The sequence below is a fragment of the Sorex fumeus genome, unplaced genomic scaffold, assembly GCF_029834395.1.
Source record: "Sorex fumeus unplaced genomic scaffold, SorFum_2.1 ptg000034l, whole genome shotgun sequence".
Classification (NCBI taxonomy): domain Eukaryota; kingdom Metazoa; phylum Chordata; class Mammalia; order Eulipotyphla; family Soricidae; genus Sorex; species Sorex fumeus.
Genome location: NW_026606091.1, coordinates 5,888,533 through 5,909,923, shown reverse-complemented (window position 1 = coordinate 5,909,923; position 21,391 = coordinate 5,888,533).

Here is a 21,391-nt window from a genome sequence, read left to right as displayed (position 1 = left end):
TGAAACTGTAGGTAAATACCTATCAAAAACATTATTTGATACAGATATCACTAAAGATATTTTCGGTACATTATTCTAAAAAATTACCACAGCCACCCCAGCTTCAGCAGCCATTATCCTGGTAAGTCAATAGTCAATAACATCTTGGTAGAACCAACAGATGCTTTGAAAATTTATTTGAATACTTCCCCAAAATTAAGAATAGGCCTTCCACAAAATCTTACAATTCAACCCCTGAACACAAAATCTACCCTAGAACACAAAAACTATAATTTGAAAGGTTCTGTGCATATTTGTATCAACCACAGAATTATTTACAACAGCCAATATCCAAAACCAACTCAAGTGCCTAATGACACATGAGTGGATAAAGAAGTTGTAGTGTATACACATAATGGAATACTATCCAGCTATAAAATGATTAAAAATTGCATTTTCTCCAGGAAGGTGACATGAATCAGAAAGAAAAAGACAAATATCAGACAATCCCATACATATGTGGAACATTTTTTAAAAACACAGTGGATTAATAATCTACAAAGGAAATAACCTTGACATAGAAGATCATAATAAAGCTATGATCTGTGAGTGCTAGGGGTAGGGGTGGAGAAGGGGGAGTAGGGCCCTTGGGATAATGATAACCTTCACTGATGGTGGGCAGGGTGTAGCAGCGTTCAAGTAGAAAATAAAGCAGAGCAAAATATAAATAAAATAAGACAGTGGTTGCGGGTCTTGAACACTTTGGTGACTGCAAAGATAGGATAACTTTGCACATCAAAACCACAAATGTTAACATGGTCATAATCATGTTATCTAAACTACAACAAAAATTAAAAATTGAGGAAAAATAACAAAAATATTCCGCTGATGAAGGCTGCATGCTCAGATAATGGGTAACATTTTTAGCTATAAAGTATTTTTAAATTTAAGCCTGTACACTGATTTTTAGGCAAAATGCTATTGTGCACCTAACTATGGTATATTATAAACATAAATAACTGTATTGGGAAACTAAAAAATTTGTGCAACACACAATACATATAATACAGTATGGTGTGTGAAGCAGAACCCACAATATCTCCAAACAATGTCTCTATTCTGGTCATGTCACCCTGTACCTAAGAGATACCCAATAGTTCCCATGGTTTTCAGAATAAATATCAAACTGCTTAATTTCACATTCAGTCTTATCTTTGTTACACTGATCCTGCTGACACTTACAGCTCCTAGGTTCCAGTCAGTCCAGACCTACTACTGATTACTAAGACATAACCTATAGTTCCAGATATTCTGCCTTTGCTCATGCTAGCATGCGTTGAGATATTCACCTTTCCAATGCTGGTCTGGGTTTCAAGGCAAGTTCAAATGCTGTTTGTCCCTTAGAGTGGTGAGCTGTATTCCTCATTGCCCAGTCCCAAATCCTTTACACTTATTGGCACAGAAAAGAGCTGAAATAATATAGAAAGGAAAAATCTGATATGCCACGAATGCTGAGCATATAGTAAACATATTTTAGAAAACATTTCCAGTTCCACTGTGGCATTAATATCAACAGTTCTTGTACAACCAATAGGGCAAATTTTGCTTTTAGCCCCTATGCAGATGTTTAATTAATTAGGGCCCCAGTCCTTGTTTGCCCTTGACTGAGTTTCCCTGAAGATTACTCACTGGAAAACTTGGCCCTTTAATGCAAACAATACCCTGATTAATGTTTTGTGCCATGCACAAGTTAAGGGAGCCGGTCTTTCATTAGTGAGCAAGCCTGAACTGTGATGTTCAGTCCTAAAAACTCAAAGCTAATTCATACACAACTATCTTTCCATTTGCATGTGTGTCAGACCTTCTCTTAACTCCCTTTCCTTCCCCTCAACTTTGATTTCGGGGAATGAAACTTGCACCACATGAATATAAAATAAAAATTATTCTAACTTCAGTGTAGTTTTGCAGTAGGTTTGCCGGGTGAAAATGCCCTCTGTCCAGCCACATCATTCCCTCTCTGCTAAGGAGCCGGCACTCAGTGCCTTCCTTTGGTGGATGGTGCAGGCATTGATTCATTCAGGCGCTTTCTTGCTTGCTCACTAGAAAAAGGGAGGAAATCAGATGATAAAATGAAAGCCTTTAAATAAAATATCATTCACACAAAGGAGAAGAATTTTCCTCTGGGTCATTATCAGTGGAAACCCAGTGAAAAGATAATAAGCACAAGATTCCTGATTAATTAAACATTTGTGCTCATTGTATGCAATTATTCTGGAAAAAAATCAACTTCAGTACAATCTGTTTACTCAACCTTGGGCTGAGAAACCACCAAACTGCTTCAGCCCTGCATCTCCAGGCACAATGTCAAGGCAGAGAACTGAGAGGAATATGCTCACTAATTTTCTAGGTTGCAAAAAGAAGACCATGATGCATGAGCAATAAATCACGAAGATTGAGTAAATGCAGAGAGGGTAAGTAGGGATATCTAAAGTGACAATATATTAATATAATATGTACTTATCAATTTACATAATCTCTTTATTCTACAAAGCAATTAAACATGGATGATAAATATTTTCATAAATGCTCTAGTTCTTATTGCCTTTTACTCAGTGCTGCTACATGTCTAGTTTTTTCAGCCGAGGTTCATGTGGGATGCTAAAACAAAATGCCACACTGGGCAGTTTATAGATGACAGAAATGGATTTCTCAGTTCTGGGGGTGTCAGTCAGAGATCAGGGGAGGTCATGTTTGGGGTTGCAAACCGCCTATTTCTTTACATAGTAGAAGAGGGGGAAGAGAGAGAGGGAGAGAGAGAGAGGAAGAAAGAGAGAGAGAGATCTATCTTCCTCACTAAGTGAACTGTCTCCAATATCTGATTATTTACGGAAAAAATCTTACAAAGCTACATTAACTAAATTACAGTTATAAATTTAAAAACCAATCTCCCTGAAATAGGAATCTTTTTTGAAGTTATTTTGTGTATATCTTTCATTACACTCATAATTGGTTTACAATATTATAAAATTTCAAGGGGTTAACTTTACACTTCTATATAAGACTCTCCACTGTCACCCCCAAAGTTACACGATTCCCAAAACAAAAAAAGGAGAAATTTTTCATTTAAAACGCTGAATACAGATTCTCTCAACCTTTGGAGAAACCAACACTCTCGCTTGAGAGTGTTACTCTCTTTCTTTCTCTCTCTCTCCCTCCCCTTCCTCAAAATTTCTGAATAAAACCTGTTTTACTTTAAAAATATCGTCAAATACAGTAGAGGTCATAACATTACGCCATATTAATCTTTTCATTCATCTGCTGGGAAGGTTGCTACCCCTTTCCCCATCTCTTGACAAGTCTTTGAAAAATTAATTTACATTTTAAAAGAGATTTTTCAGTGCCAGCACCCACTGACGTTTCCTCTGCTGCCCAGAAGCTGCTAATCAGTGACATAAACTTTTCCATTGGATGTCCCTGAATTTATTCTCAGAACCAACAAAATGAATTCACATATTTGTAATATGCAATGACGTGGCTCATTCAGTTAATCACTTGTCAAAATATTGCATTTTTAGCATATTTGGGTGTTCTATGGGGTTAACAAAAGCAAGTATTTTAAATCCAGACTCCTCTTAAAAATCCAAAATAAATGGTAATTATAGATTGTAGCCATTCCAAAACCACAAGTAATGCTGAAATTTTTATTAAAAAAATTTTAATAACATGTATACCTCCTATGCACATAGGAGAGACCCAGAGAAATAGATTAACTCCCCATGGGGTTTTATACATTAACTTTATATAGTTTAGCTAAGGCAGAGGATATTGGAAGGGAGAAATGGAAAACCAGTTAGTTAGTTAGGTGAAACCACAGTAAAACAATTAAAAAATATATGAAGGAACCCCTATTTACATCTTTTTGTTTCGCAATTATTCATCTAATCACTGGCCTTGCCCAGCTACAAGTTTATTTCTCTTTCCTCAAGTAAAATGTCTCTAACCATATCTACTTTTTCTGATTCCTCTCTCTCCCTTCCACTCCTAACCTAAGCCCAGATTGCCCTTGCAGCTCAACTCTTGCCCTTGCCTATGAGAAATCCAGAAACAATGATTAAAAACACAACAACGTCTGGGGGCCTTCTGTCTTCCTAACAACAGGATTTGAAGCCTCTTCCAGAAGGAATTAGGTTCTATTTGAAATGGGCCCGCATCTGTCCACCAGCAGATGTTGGCCAATTACTTTCAGCAGGCACTGGACAGAAGCCATCAACTCACCTAGATTTGTTCCCATCACTCATGAACATCTGAAGGATGTTTATTCCAGGGATTTGATTCTGGTTCTTAGACAGGAGCACCTGGAGGGAAGAGGTCAGAGCACAGAACCCTTCCTCTTTATATGCAGGGCAACATCGCACAATTCTTAAAAAGGCCTGGGTTAAGAGTCAACTCCCAAATCAAAGGCTTTGTAGAGAGACTTTGAAAGGAAACTGCTAATCTTCTGCCTTTGCAACAGATTTATTCCCACTTTCTTAAATTAATCCACTACTTCTTTGGGTTTAGTCAGTCTTCCAAGCAGCCGTCAAAGTAAAAGCCTATTATCCATAGGCAAAATTATTCAATCTTGGCTGCTAATTCAAATGACAAAAAGGCATGTCTAGGAAGGAATTTCTCTAGAGAGAAATGTTGGTGGGCCTGGCGATGTCTTCTGAGTTCACACCAGCTCTCTAAAAATGCCATTTTAGGTATTCAAAGGGCCAAGTCCCCATAACCCTCTGTAACTCTCTGGGGTGTCAGTATGTTTCTGGAAAGCCGTGAAAGGAAGAAAAATAGAATCAAATCAGTCTGTGAGTGCTTTCTTGAGCCATAGGCTTAGTTACTGCGCTGGAACCCAGCTCTGCAGCCTGCGCCACTTTCCTTTAGTCCATGTGCACAATGATCCCTAGGGCTAAGCAGTCCAAGGAGGTGAATGAAGGCATGAAGAGTTCTTTTATTAATGATGATGCTTAAGTGATCAGAATTTAGTCACCGAAGAAAGAATAAGGCATAAATATTATTAGGAAAAGGAAATAATATTTAAATGACTGTGCTGCCATTAAAGACACAACTAAGCAATATCTTTTTAACCCTGAAATAGAGAGCAATGCACAAAGAATTCACATTGTACCTCTGGAGCCCCCTGCAGTATGGGAGCCTGAGGAGTTGTTGGAATAGAGGTCCCAGGTAGAGGACCAGTGTCTGGCGGCCCACATCTTTTGCAGGTGATCAAGAACTACTTGGGGGCTTCTGAGCATTCTCGAGATGATGACATCTGATGAACTTGTCAAACCATCTCTTCTTCTGAAAGATAGAAGTTCGGCTGTAGGGATCATTTAAAGTGGGAAACATTTTCTTTGGTCAGGCCAGTACTGGCTGTATCAATGAGATAACAGAATGGCAACTAAAGGAGACTTTTCAAATTTGAACTATCCTCTTTAGCTCTCTCATTCCTCTGAAGGTCCTGATAAATCTAACCTTATAAGTGTGAAGCACCGAACACAGCCCAGGCTTGACTTGAGCACAGAACCCAGAGAGCAGTTGCAATCCCACAGCAGGATTATCATCTAGCTAACCTATGGCTGCTGCTCTTGGGGCCTTGGTTCCCCTCCATTCAAACATTCCTTCTTGGCCTGGAGAAAAAAATAAGTTATTTTGTATATTCTAGCCCTGTCCCATAATTCTTCTTGTTTGGATGGGCAAGAGATTTCTTGTCATGGGCATTTTCCCACTAACAGCCTCATTTTCTGACCTGACTTCTGGTTTTCCTAAAGCTAAGGCCAGTAAGCTCTTAGGAATAGAACAACAGAAGAAATAGCACAGGTAACAGAGCATACGTCTTGCATGTGGCAGACCGTGGTTCAGTCCCTACAAGTACATGGTCCCCCAAGCACTGCTGGATATAGCTCTGGAGTCCCTGGAGCTCTGCCAGGGTGGTTCCGGTAATACCTAATATAGCAGGGCCTGGGCAGCAACCAAACACATTCTTGGGCCCTAGTCCTGAACTGCTTGTCCTGTTGGCTGAGAAATGCCAAGAGAGACCCCCCAAGATCTCTTGAGCACTGACTGAAAGACCTCCCCATCGCCACCACAAAAAAAAAAAATAGTGACACCATGTCTTCCTTGTCACTGGATACCTCTTTTACAAGTTTTCTCAGAAATGATTTAAAATGTCAATTAATTTAAGAGGCAGTCAACAATTACCACAAACAAGTTGAACAATGTCCTAGCAGACAGGATGGATTACCTAGCCCATCACCTCCCTTTGGTCCTCCTCCAAGGGCTTCCTGTGGTGAAATTTCAAGACTACATTTATGGGATGCTCTTGCAGTCAGATCTCTGGCACTGATTTAAATTGGAAGGAGGAGCGACATAAGTCTGGGTTTCGTGCTCTGTCTGTTGTTCCCATTGGCAAACTCTGCATTGGGCTCTGGGGCTTTCCGGTAGGGATGTCCAGGGGAGAGGATACCACACAGCAGGAACAATTCTCTGCAATCCAGTGCTGGGCTGCAGCTCTCAAAGTTATGTCATACAGCCACCCCAGCTGCTTCCTCCATAAAGCATGTAACACAACAAATCTCTGTAAAATGGATAAGAGAATTCAGTTAGCTGCCACTGCAGCAGACTGATTCTCAGTTCATCTACTTCAGTTGCAGCCAAAGAAATAAAAAATTTTTCTCTTAAAGCAGGGAAGTATTTTGATGCTGCTATTTTATCCTGACACTGGTATGGCAAAGCCAAAAATAAGAGTTAGCAATAAGCTCCCAGGAAAGCAATTCTATAAGAAGAATCAAGAAACTTCCAAGCTCTGTTTAGATCATTGGACCTAGAATTCTAGGTTTTTAAAAAAAATATATAAATGCTCTACTTATTATGAGCCCCACTGCAGTATAGATGACAGTTTGAAAATAGGAGCGAGAACAGAGATGGCTCAGCAGCACCAAAATGCCTGCCTTGCTAGAGTGCGGTCATGAGCCCAGGTGCTGCGCACATGTCCTGAGAAACGTTACAGTGATTCTATTATCTGGGATCCCCAAATCCTCAATAGGGCATGGAATCTCCAAAGCAAGACAGCTTGCAATAGGCGTATGAAAAAGTGCTCATCATCACTCATGATTAGGGAAATTTAAATCAAAACAACACCAGGGTATCATTCCAAGACAGTGAAAATAACATTTATCAAAAAATATGGAAACAGGGGCTGGAACAATAGCATAGTGAGTAGGGCATTTGCCTTGCATGCGGCTGACCCGGGTTCTATTCCCTCCACCCCATATGGTCCCCCGAGCACCACCAGGAGTAATTCCTGAGTGCATGAGCCAAGAGTAACCCCTGTACATCGCCGGGTGTGACCCAAAAAGCAATCAATCAATCAATCAATAAATAGGTAAAAGAAAAAAATTTTACAAAATATGGAAACATTGCATTGCAGGGTTGTGGTAAGAAAGGAACCCTCATATATTGGTCGGAATGTCAGCTGGTTTAGCCTCTATGGAAAGCAATATGAAGATCTCTCAAAAAATAGGAATAGAACTTCCACTTCTTGGTATCTATGCCCCAAACATCAAAACATTTTAAAAGATATTTGCACACCTCTGTTCATCACCACACTTAGTACAATAGCCAAAATATGGAATCGACCAAAATGCCCAACTACAGATGAATGAATCAAGAAGTTGTGGTATATATACACAATGGAATACTATGCATGTCTAAGAAAGAATAAAATAATACAGTTTTTCATAACATGGATGAAACAAACTGGAGGATATCATGCTGAGTAAAGTTACTCAGAAGGTAAAGGATAGATATAGAATGATTGCTCTTATATGTGGGACTAAAAGATATAAAGCAAGGCAACAACAAAGAGCCAAAGAAAAATCAACCACAAGGAGAGAACCTTTCCACACAATGGAGTTGGAGGGGTGAAAATAAGGGATACGGGAGTCCTTGGAAAGGAAGGTGGGTACACTGTGACAGGTGTGTTATTGGAACTATGTGCGTGAGAGACCATTATTGACAGTATTGTAAATCACAGAACCTCAATTAATAAAATAGTTAAAAACACAAGAAACAAAACAAATGAACAAATGAAAAACTGAGCACCATGGCCAGATGCTGGCAAGCTGGCAAGCACGGCATCTAGGAAGTATGTGACACCTGGCGAACATCACACACAAATGTGTGAGGACACCTGGGCCAGGATCTAAGTTCTGGCAAGCAAGTATGTGAGGACCACAGTGACCCCTGGCAATATAGTGATCAGAACTTCTGTGAGCATCCCCATCAAAGGAGTGTAGCCCCTGCCCTGTCAGCTGGCTGTCAAGAGCACGAGGACAGCAGTCAAGTTTGTGGGCATCCCTCAGACATTACAGCAATCACAATAAAGAGAAGAGAAAGGGCAAAATAAATAAATGAAAGTGGAAAAAACTAAAACTACAATCATAGAGAATGTACACACCAAATGTTGTTTGTGTGGTTGGCCATAGTACCACAGGGGGATTTTACATCACCTCATTAAATTTTAGAATAAAAAAGCAAAATGTGTGTGCAGTGTGACATTTTTTTAAAAGATGGCAAATAAAACTTAGAAATATGCACCAAAAAATCAATTCAAGATGCTGAAATGAAAAAAAGTGAACTTGGACAGTCTAGGCAGAAATTTTCAACATTTCCATCACTTTTCTGGGTTTTGCGTCTTAATTTCTTTAATTAACATTTACATTAAGTAGAAAAAGAAATTTAAAATTTGCTCTAATGCACCAGCATTAAGCCTTCTGTGGTTAAGTTTATTCTGCTCAAATTCATCACTCCCCCTCCCCCGTCATCCAATATTTATTAAGCAGACTCTTTAATGTCACAAAATTCTACTTCTATGCATTGATTTTTATGATCTTACTGGAAAACTGCTAGGTGCATAGAGCGGTATCTGTGCATGGAGTCTGCACGCACATCATATATCACTTTGGATTTCCAGACAGCAAAGGTAAAACACCGTAAACACCAATTTTTACTCCCAGAGGCTTAGTAATTTACTAAATTTCCTTGTAATTGCTTCTAATTATTCATTACATTAGAGTAGAAGGTGGTGACTATAAATTTTCAATGAAAACAAAATTTAAATACAATGCATCCTAAATGTCTCAGCAGACCCAAGTAGCAACCTGTTTTCCTTATTAGGGAAACTTGACAGACACAGGCAGCACATGCTGCTTCTTAATGTGACGGAGGAGACAGAGCCAAGAAAGCAACACTCGTGTCTGAAGCTAGTTTGTGAGGAGACTGCAGAAGCCGCTAACCAGCTTCATTCCCGGGAAAGCATAGGGAAGTTGGCCTCTTCCATTGAGGGAGATTTTCACTAATCTAATCACCATCCTCTGCAAGATGTCAGCAACTCCTGGTGGTTCCGAGGAGAACCTCGTTATTCAATTCATTCATTCATTTTTTTATCCATCCATTCATTCTTTCATTCACGGAACTTGCTTCTTGTACTTGCTGTAAGGGAGGCAGTGCTAGACATTGTCATGATTCTCCTGAAGGAGACATAGAGAGGGGAATTGAACAAGAAAATACCCTATTTTTTTTCTTGGAACGGTGCCTGTGGAGTAGCACAACTGTGAGAGCCTGGGTACAGTCTAAACGGCAATCTCAAAAGCTTCTGGAGTGGCTTTTGAAACTGAAATGTAAAGGACTCTAAAATTTGACAGTCGCCATGAAAAACGGTATGGCAGTTCCTCAAAGGAATAATGTTGGCAAAAGCACAGCAGTAGCTCACTTGAGGTTAATTTAAGAATAACCACAAGATGCAGCACTTTCAGTGCCAGACAGACATCTCAAGGTTCAAAGGTGATAGCAACCCAAGTGTCCAACAGTGGGCGAACGGACCAAGAATGTGGTGAACATAATCTACCCATATCATAGAATATTGTTCAGAAATAAAATTCTTCTGTGAGTTATAAGATGGATAGATCTTGGAGCCAATGTGTTTATTAACTGAAATAAGCCAGCCACAGAAGGATAAATATTGTATAATTTCAATTATTTGAGGCACTTATAATAATAATATTCCTAGGGATGAAAAGTAGAATGGTGGTTGCCATGAGCTGGGAAAGAGGATATTGGGGAGTTGTATAATCAGTGCAAACTTTCAGTTAGGGAAGGCAAAAAATTCTAGAAATAAGTGGAAATGCACTTTAGTACCACTGAATTCTACACTTTAAAATAGTTAAAATGGGAGCAGGAAAATGACTCAGCAGTAGAGTACATACCTTGCATATCTGAGACCCTGAGTTCAGTCTGTGACACAGTACACACCACCACCGTGACCACCAGATCCTTGGGTATGGCCTCTTGGCCCACCAGTATCCTTGACTATGGCCCTCTTGGCCCCCAAACTCTGCTAAGTATGGCCACACCCACACACCCCAAAATGGATTATATTTATATTACATATCTATATCTTACCACGACAAAATTATTTTTAAAAATAAGATGAATGATGCAAAGTAGATACATAGTGTGAGTCAGAACACAGAAACAAAAAAGGCTGGACTGTAGTTAGGGACCAGAGAAGAGACTAATATGAATGAAAATACAGAGAGTACAAAACTTGAAGGGTAAGTCTATGCAGTAGTAACCATGGGTATAACCAATAAGAGTGTTTATTTTATTTAGCAAAAAACAAACTCTGGGTTTTTGCTAGCATTGTTTCATTATAATCTTTTCAAAGATTCCTCAAGTATGCTCTTTCATTGCCCAAAGCTAGAATTGAGAAATCTATGGCTCAGAGACACAAATAACTTGCCCTGTGTCAGAGCCAGGAACTGACTGTACCTGTCTTTCCAGAACTCGTGCTACATGCACCTGCCTCTCAATGGGAATGGAGTAGGAAAAGTACATTGGAGCCTTAATACCAGTAATGACTTGGGCCTTAATGAGTAAACAGAAGGATCCAGGAAAGAATTTTGAGTAGCAGAATGATTTAAGAGGACTGTGTTTGGAGAATATTAATCTGGCTACAAGAGAGAGGATACTACAGGGAAACTTGAATCTTTTCCAAGTAATAATGACCTGCAAGAAAGCTGTGGTTGGAAATGAGGGGGCAGACATGGTGTATCTTTAAGGGTTCAAATAAAAACCTAAATATGTGAATTATCATTCAGATACCATGCATTGATTTTTAACACTTGGGAGGGAAGATAGTATAACTATCAAAATAGAAGTGCAAGGCACGGGAAAGGTTTGTGGAGAAAGAGAGGGCATTTGGAGTTTAAAATGCTAGAAGATTTGGTTGGGGGGGAAGATGCTTCTCAGACAGTGGGAAAATGAAGATGTTTTTGGCTTGAGAAGTTCGAGATAAACTTGAGAAGTTCCAGTATGTGGGAAGGAAAGGTATGGCCACTAATATGACAGGTAAGACTCCGGACTGAAAGCTACACAGCCAAACCTTTAAGAGTTCTGAAGTTATTGGCTGGTTCCAGACCCCTTCATTCAGCCAGTCTACACCCTCCATCCATGCACGCCAATTAATCTTCCAGAAGAAGATAAGAAAGGAATAGCAATTACCTGAGGAGTTTGTAAAAGTGACTAAGAAAAAGAGATGAGCAAAGGCAAAGAAAAGACTCCCAAAGAAGTGGAAATAATTCAGTAAATCAAAATCACTCCCAACAGTATTCAGCAAAAGATTAGAAGAAGCCAGAAATAGTACAGGAGGCAAGGTAGCTGACCGCAGTTCAATTCCCAGCACTGCACATAGTTCCCTAAGTCCTACCAGGCGTGATCGCTGAACATGGAGCCAGGTGTAAGCCCTGAGCACAGCCAGATGTGACTCAAAGCAAAGCCCCTCAAACAAACAAACAAACAAAAAGATTTGTGATAAAAAGTATCTATGAAATATAACATGCTGCTAGTATACAAAGTAACTGACAATCATAACCAGTGTCACAGTCACAAAACTTCAAGAGAAAACTTGGAGATGACATTAAGGAAATATCCCAGGAATCAGACCACGTAGATAACAAAACCTAAGACAATAAAAGAAAAGACACCCATATGAACAATCCCAAGAGACTCAACCTCTAGTGAATTTTGAAAAATAGTGAAAAAATAAAAAGCACACTGGAGCAATAGTACAGAAAGTAAGGTGTGTGCCTTATAGGCAGCTGACTGAGGTTCTTTCTCTGGAGCCATACAGTTCTGTAAGCCCCATCAGAAGTGGTCCCTGAGCACAGAGTTGGGAGTAATCCCTGAGCACAGAGTCAGGAGGAAGCCCTGAGCACAGCAAGGTGTGGTCCTACCCTCCCCCTTCCCAAAGAAAAAGACAAATAAGGTTGTGTGTCCCTGGGGACGGGGCTCAGTGGTAAAGTGCTTGCCTTCTAGGTATGAGGCCTTGCATTTGTTCACTGGCAATTCCCCCCTCTTACTGCACATGTGCACACACGCATCATCATCATCACCATCGACTTCATAATCATCATCATCATCATCATCATCATCATCATCATCATCAAGTGCAATCAATAGCGCTAATAGTATGATCCCTGATGTGACACAGGTGTGCCATCTTTAGCACCACAACCCAGTGTGCCGATATCTCAACAACAACAGTATCAAAAAAAATGGAAAAGTAAACATGAAAAAAGGAGAAAGACGAGGAGGAGGCGGAGAAGGAGGAGGAGGAGGGGGAGGGATAGGACGAGGAAGAGGAAGAGGAGGTAAAGGAGAAGGAGAAGAAGGAAGGGAGGGAGAAAGGAAGGAATGAACGAACAAAGGAAGGTAGATTTTGAATTCAGATGTTAAAGATGTGCACTGAGTTCCCAGCACTGAAATTGAAGAACCACACGTATATACATCCTGGTAAACACTTGACCCCAAGAATAAGTCGATACTAAAGTTTCCTCAAACTAAAGCACAGGCCACCTTCAGGTATCCTGTGAGCTTTGGAGCACAGTGAACAGAAGGAGCCGCATGCAAAACACCTGTGACTGCACAGAGGCATCGTCTCAGGTAGGACATAATTTCCTCCTGTATCTGCCTTCAGTTTTAGGAGAGTTCTTTATATTGCAGAGCCATTCCCGAGACTGATGGTATCAGAGAGATAAGGTGACCAGAGAATTGGGATCTGGGTTTCCTTCCTTCTCATCATTTCCCTCAGGGTCCAGAGAGAATAACTGGGACTCAGTTCTTTAGGGGCAAAATTGATAGTGACCAGAGTAATTAATGTCTGCCAAGAAGTCAGCAGCATCCTTGAGAGTATAAGGAGTTAAACCACCTTCTGCCTGGTGAGGTACGAGAAGTCTATTTCCGGAGAGGAGCACTTGAATTTCAGGCTGAGATTTTTGCTTCTGATACAATTTCTTTATTGGTTCCACAATTAGCTGTACTTGGGAGAGCAAGGCTGTATGTTACTGAGTACTTTTCACCTTGTGCTTCCTCAGTCCCAGTGCACAGTTTGGTAAACTTGAGGGACTACATGGACATAAGGAGGGCTGGACAAATTTCTCCCTTTGTTATATGGACAAGGTGACAGTAGAAGCCAGGCCTGCCTCTGAAAAGTATTCACATTCTGCTCCATTATTAAAAGAAACTCTGCATAATTGGGCTCTGTTGTCACTCCTAACAACAGAGAAGACCATTTTGCCTGTCATTCTGTGGAAAAATTGTGAATAATAAGTTCATATGGATTATTAAAACTTCACCTCTAAGAGAATTACACTGCAAAAATTTTAAAACACAGCATTTTTCATACCGTGTGCTATTCCTCAGTCTGCATCCTTCATTCCAGCTTTCAGGACTGTCTTCTTATGTCTGGTCCTCAATCTCTTTGCTACCAAGTGCTCTCTTTGCTTGGGGCTTTAAATGCATTGACTTTTTCTGTGAGAGCATCTGCTCCAGTACAGAATCTACAACCTTTCTTTGAAAACACATGTGGTGACACTTGGGACCAACTCACTTCCATCATTGTTTTTTGGAACAGAACAATCCCCTTCACAATCCTCTTTAAAAGTCCAAATTCTATCATGAATTTTCCCTCATAGGATCCGTGCTCTTCAACCTAGAGGCACATATTGAAGACAAAATTCAAGTTATTCACCTCTGATAGGAACATATTTCCTTCCTCGCCTTCTCTTCCATGTATGAATTCAGACTGAAGCAAAATAATGTTAATAGCACTGTTTATTTGTCATGATTTTTATTCTTAAATTATCTTCAATAGAAGAAGGGAGCATTGAAGGTCGAAGCAGAATTTGGATTAAATTATCCATGTTTTTGCCCATTATGGGCTGGAGCGATAGCACAGCGGGTAGGGCGTTCGCCTCACAAGCGGCCAACATGGCTGACCCAAGTTCGATTCCTCCGCCCCTCTCGGAGAGCCCGGCAAGCTACCGAGAGTATTCGATATGCCAGACACAGTAACAACAAAGTCTCCAATGGAGACGTTACTGGGCCCGCTCGAGCAAATCGACGATCAACGGGAGGGCCTTTACCTTTACCTTTACCTTTGCCCATTATCAATGTCAATAGATTTCCTTTGACTCTTTTTTTCTGTGTGTAAACTTTACCTCCTCTCTAGTAAGAAGAGATTCTCTTTTGCTTAACCTACTAAGTGCATAAGTCTATCTGATGCACTTATGTCTATCCCTTGTGTCACTCCAAAATTATCTTCTATTCCTCTTCACTGCTGAAAGCTACTTATTTTTATATATGACAAAGCAATGTAAAGAGCCAAAGAGGCTGTTCTCCAGCAGAGTCTCACAGAATTTGGCAAAGGGCAGGAAGGGGGATGGAAAAGCAGAACCATCACAGTTCAATATTTGAACCTTAGTTTTACATAATCTAAAGATATTAGCTTATCTGAAAATTATTGGCTGATTCATGTTAACAGAACATGTAGGATATTGGTGTAAAACTCAGAAATCCATGACTAGGGAGATTGTTCCACAAGTTGGAGCACGTGCTCAGCATGCTGGAGCCCTGGGTTTAATACCTGACACCACTTAGTCCCCTCAGCACTACTAAGATCAATCCTAGAACTCCAAATGGGTTGTAGTCCCTGAGGATGACTAGGTGTGGCCTCTAAACTAAATGATAATGCACTGTAGCACTGTCCTCCCATTGTTCATTGATTTGCTCGAGCGGGCACCAGTAACATCTCCATTGTGAGACTTGTTACTGCTTTTGGCATATTGAATACACCAGAGGGAGCTTGCCAGGCTCTGCTGTGCAGGGACGGAGGAATTCAACCCGGGTCAGCCACATGCAAGGCAAACGCCCTACCCGCTGTGCTATAATCAGTACCAGATATAACTTTTTTGGGTAATCACATCAAATTGTTGTATTAATCTGAGCTCTTAATCAGTGAAAAATTTCTAGTTTCTTTTCCCAAATTGCTTCCAAAAAGTCAAACACTGCAAAATACTGACCAGACAGTACCTCCTGATTAACAACGATCACCATGAAAATGTTAATTCTTCACCATTATCATAATGTATGTGAACTAACTTATAAAATTATTATCTACTTCAATGATAATAATTTTTTGAATTGGCAGACTGGTACACTAAATTACTATGATAGGTAGAATTTTCCAGTGACTATAAGAGTCTTACCTACATCTGAGAAAGTTACCTTTCTAGGGCCCATTTGCCTGACTACTAAGGTAGCTGACAGAACATTTACTCAGAGTGAAAAGAGATGAACAATTTCACAAGATATTTTATGCAATTTCTAAAAATTCTGATACATTATTCCACCCCTTATGAAAAGGCTTATCTGATCAACAGTCATTTGGCTTGAGGCTATTAATAGAGTCTCCTTTCCTGGGAGAAAACTACATAGCTCCCTCAATTCAGCCTGCCTAACTCAATTTTCTCTATACTCTGCCCTATCCCCAGCATCCTGAATCCTGATTAACTAAGTGAATTCAAAGAGAACTCTCTTTCAATTACATACTTAAAATATATTTCACAAACATAATATATAACGCATTTCTATATTTAACTATAAACAATATCTGCATGATGGGTAGATGAAGAAAGCCTTCCATTCAATAACCTTAATTCAAAGGTTTACTGATAGCTTCATATTTCACCATTACCGTGCTCATACTGAATATTCACTATGTCGAAAACCTTGACATAATTTTGCATCTCTGTCAATTTGTCAAAAAGGCAAAAGGCTCCTTCCCAGTGCAGAGTTTTAGTGCTGTCTCCATCATTACTCGACTCTCTGACTCTGAGCAAGTTATAAACCCTCCTTTCTATGTCTTCCGGATAGTATCTACGGGGAAGTGTGGCAGGACCAAGTGACTTCAATGTTCACTTTCACTTACTTCCAGTCTCATCATTCAAGATTTCATGCTTAAGAACAATCGGATGACCCCATAATACCATAGCTCACTTATATTTTCTGGCGAACAAAAAAATGGAAATTTTCACTAAAATTGATAGGAGTTAGAAAATCCGCATCAAAATCCTAGGAGAAGCTCCTTGACTCAACTGCATGTCTTACTTATGTGCTGAGGTGATAACATTTACCTATCTGATCAGAATTTGGTCTGGGGAGAGGTAGAGGAACACATTTTAGAACTATAAAGAAAAGAGCTTTGAATTTTTTGGATAAAATGTACTATATAAGGGCTAAACACCCTAATTGGGCCTTTTCTGTCTCATTATTCACCAGTGAAACTAATCCTGCTGATCTCTAGATAATAGGGATAATAGGGGAATTTAGAAATAGAATTCCACGCTCAAATAAAATCTAAGTATTCACCCCTGACCATTAAGAATGATACATGTAGAAGGATTGGGGTGTCCTACTTTCTTTTAACTACAAAGTGTCCCTTTGGAACTCATCTTTCATACCCTCAAATGCACTTTGCTAAAATGTTCACTCTGGAGCCTGGTCCTGGCGAAGGCAGCCGAAGAGGCAAGGGCTGTGTGCAAACACACGGTGGGGAGTCTGGATGGGTTTACAGTAAACATAGTGCCCCACTGGGACTGCAGCTTTTTACCTCTCACTGGGGGGAGAGGGGCGGGGGTCTGTCATTGACCGGGTGCTGCAACTCCAGAAATCAATTCCGTACTAATGAGGACTGCAGCTGGGAACAGAAAGGAGTAAGTGGGAGTTTGCAGATGCTGTAGCTCAGCTATCTGAAGGCACAACGGAAGCATGAGAAAGGGCAACCACCTCTTCTGTCCACTTCATCTTTGAGCACTGCAAACTCAAAGGTCTGTAGAGTCTGCAGAGGAGGCCCAAAGCAGGGGTTTCGATATAGGAAGCATTCTGAAGCAACTGGGAGTTTAAGCTGATTTGTCAACCCAGGTGCAGTCAGCACCAGATATTACAAATAAGCCAACAAAAGAGAAGAGCTATTTTAAAAGACTACACACCATTGAGCACATTGAAGAATTTAATAAAAAATAAAATAAAATAAAATAAAAAGAAGGGGAGTGGAATTAACATACAGCTCTTGCTTGTCTTGAGCTATTGATCATTTCTGTTGCTCATCGTCATTAGTTATATATGTCCATGGGAAAATCATACCCAATGGTGTTTCCATTACTTGACTGGCTTTGTGTGGCATTTCTGTTTTGTTTCAATCATGGAAGTCTTTGGTGGCCCATTGTGCCTTTCTACATGCCTAATCCAGTGAGCATGCCTCAATAGTTCAAATGCTCCTCACTCCCTCACCCTGAACCACACCATACATGACTGCCACCTGGCTTGTTCCTACTGATGTCTGCATTTGGCACCCTGATATCACGCATCAAGATTTCTGAATGACAGTGTTCTTGCCCATGAGTCTGTCTGGATTGGGAGTTACAGATGGCAGATCTCCTTCCTCTGAAAACCCATTAGCATTATGGCAGAATTGGCCTTAGAAGGCTCAGTTGTCCAATAGCATTTACAATGCCGGACAAACTAAGCATATATTAGTTCATGTAAATCATCATATTATAAATATTCTATCCATTTTATAAATGTATATATATGCTTCATTGAAATATAATTCACATGCCATACTATTTACCAATTTAGAGTGCATTATTCAGTATATTTCAGTATATTCAGAGAAATGTACAGCCATCGCAATTTAAAATTTTTTTAGTAAGTGAAAAAGAATCTCTCCATCCTTAGGCAATCATCCATTCCCTCTGTCTACACCAGGAAATATTTAATATACATCCTGTCTTGTGTACTACCTGCTCTGTAAATTTCCTATAAGTACTCAAAACATGATCTTCGCCAATGGATTTTTACATTTAGCATAATATTTTCATGGTTCTTCTCTGATGTAGCATGAATTAGTATTCTGTTCTTTTATGTGGTCAATTAATATACCATTCTATGGATATATTACATTTCATTTACCCATTTATTAATTGATGAAAATTTGAGCTATTTCCATTTTTGCTATTAATGATATTGCAATAAAAGTCTGCATATAAATTTTTATATAGACATGTGTTGTCAGTTTTTTATGTATGTACTGAGGGGTGGAATTTCTGGGTAACATGGTAACTTAGTTTAAACATGTGACAAACTGACAAACTGTTTTCAAAAGTGACAACACCATTTAACATTCTCACTAGTGATTTTACCACATTGTCACCAATAGTTATCTGACATTTTTTTGTTAGGCTGATATCTTAGTTGATACAAAGTGATATTTCATTGTTTCTGATTAGCAAGATATTGTCCATATTTCATTGTATTTATTATTTCTTTGCGTATTTTCTTTGGAGAAATGTCTTTGTACTTTTCAACTGGATTTTTCACCTTTTGAGTTGCAAAAGTTCTTATATATTTTGGATGCAAGATACTTATAAATTTTCAGTTTGCAAGTTACTTTTTTATTCTGTGAATAGTCTTCTTACATCAATGATAATGTTCTTTAACAAAAATAATATTTTTAATCTTGAAGACATCGAATTTATCTATTTTTTAAATTTGTTTTTGTTGCTCATGTTGTATTTAATATTCCATTGTGCAATCTACAATCATAAATGTTACTTATGTTTTCTAAGGGGTTGTTAAAGCTCTGAAATTTAGAACTTATATGTACTGAGCTATATTTTATAGCCAGTGTAAGAGTCTAATTTTTCATATGGTTATCTAGTCATCTCAGCACCATTTCTTGAAAAGACTGTTCCCTCACTGAACTATCTTGGCACCTTTACTGGACTTTTCTTAAGATCTTTTCTCAGTCTGTGACATAGATTTTTCCCACATCCTTAACCCTCAGAGGCCATTCCTCCCTTTCTATATACACAGTGTTCTAAAATATATCCAGAGTCCTCCTTTCATGAATGCAGAAATGTCCACTTTTTTTTTGTTTTGGGTTCATATCTGGCAGTGCTCAGGGATTACTCCTGGCTCTGTGCTCAGAGATCATCCCTGGCAGAGCTCAGGGGACCATATGCAGTGGTGGGAATGAAACTAAGGTATGCTGTATAAGAGGCAAGCACTTTACCACTGTACTATGACTCTGGCCCCAAGAAATGTCATTTTTATTTTATTTAATTAATTTATTTTTTATTAGTGAATCACTGTGAGGTACAGTTATATACTTACAAACTTTCATGCTTGCATTTTAGTCATACAATGATTGAGTACCCATCCCTCCACCAGTGCCCATTCTCCACCACCAATTTTCCCAGTACCCCTCCCACAACCCCCACCCCATCCCCCCCACCTCACCCCACCTCTGTGGCAGGGCATTCCCTTTTGTTCTCTTTTCTTTGGGGTATTCTGGTTTGCAATAGAGGTACTGAGTGGCCATCGTGTTCGGTCTATAGTCTACATTCGGAACACATCTCCCAACCCGACCCGGTCCTCCAAACACCCTTTACTTGGTGTTCCCTTCTCTATCTGAGCTGCCCTTTCCCCAAGCATGTGAGGCCGGCTTCCAAGCCATGGAGCAAATCTCCTGGTCCTTATCTCTACTATTCTTGGGTGTTAGTCTTCCTTTCTGTTAATTTATATTCCACAGATGAGTGCAATATTTCTATGTCTGTCTCTCTCAAGAAATGTCATTTTTAAAGTTGTTTCCCCCAAGATTTTCTGAGAGCTTTCAGGAAATATTTTAGAGTCCCTCCGTCTTTCCTAGTTCTTGCCATTTTTGTCAAGGTTTCTCTGCTGCAAATCTCCTTGGATCTGATCCCGAAATTTGACCCAACTCTTACCTCTGCTCCACAGCACAGCTAAGATTATGCAGGAAAATCTCAGACAACTATGCTGAACGCATGGACTTAGCAAAAAGAAATCACAATGCAGGAAACATGACATACAGCTGAATAACGGGCCTTGCTGTAAGGTTTCACTCACTGTATCTGTCCATAAAGCATCTCCTTGATGTCTCTCACTTATGTTTTTTTGGCAATCCTAGTCCAATCCTTACCCCCAGGTAAGCATGTCTCTCATCTGTCCCTCAACACTCCCGTTGCCAGAAGCAGAAAAAAAAAAGATTTCATCCTCCAAGTCACGATCACTATAATCTTGCAAAGGTTTAAAACTGCTCAAAATATAAGAATATTTTGTTATTATGGACATTAGATCCTCTTTTTAAAAATTTTTATTAGTGAGACATCATGAGGTACAGTTGTAGACTTACAAATTTTTGTGCTTGGGTTTTAATTATACGTTTAAAGAAGGCCTTTGATTCTGTTGAGACGGAAGCGGTCATTGAAGCCCTAGCCAATCAGGGCATACAAGCCCAATACATCAGGATCCTCCGTGAGCTGTATTGCGGATTCACTACCAGGATCTCACCATTCTACAAAGAAGTGATCGTTGATGTCAAGAGAGGGGTGCGGCAGGGTGATACCATTTCACCAAAACTCTTCAGTGCCACCCTCGAGAACATCATGCGACGACTGGAATGGGAAGGAATGGGAGTGAAGATAGATGGTCGGCAACTACACCACCTCCGCTTTGCTGATGACATTGTTTTAATAACACCAAACATCAGCCAAGCGGCACAAATGCTGGCCGACTTTGACCGTGAGTGTGGAAAGGTAGGACTACAGCTGAATCTTACGAAGACAATGTTTATGAGAAATAGCCTTGTTCCTGACGCCCCATTCGCTCTCAATGGAACGACCATCTCCGAATGCAACAGCTATGTGTACCTAGGTCGAGAGGTCAACATGACAAATGACCTGGCACCCGAGCTGCGCAGGAGGAAGAGAGCGGCTTGGAACGCCTTCAAGAACGTCGAAGAAATAGCTAAGAGGACGAAGAACCTCCGGCTCCGGGCACATCTCTTTGATTCCACTGTTCTTCCTGCATTAACATATGCCTCAGAGACCTGGGCCCTACGCAAACAAGATGAGAACGCCATTCAGGTCTCCCAAAGAAGAATAGAAAGAGCTATGCT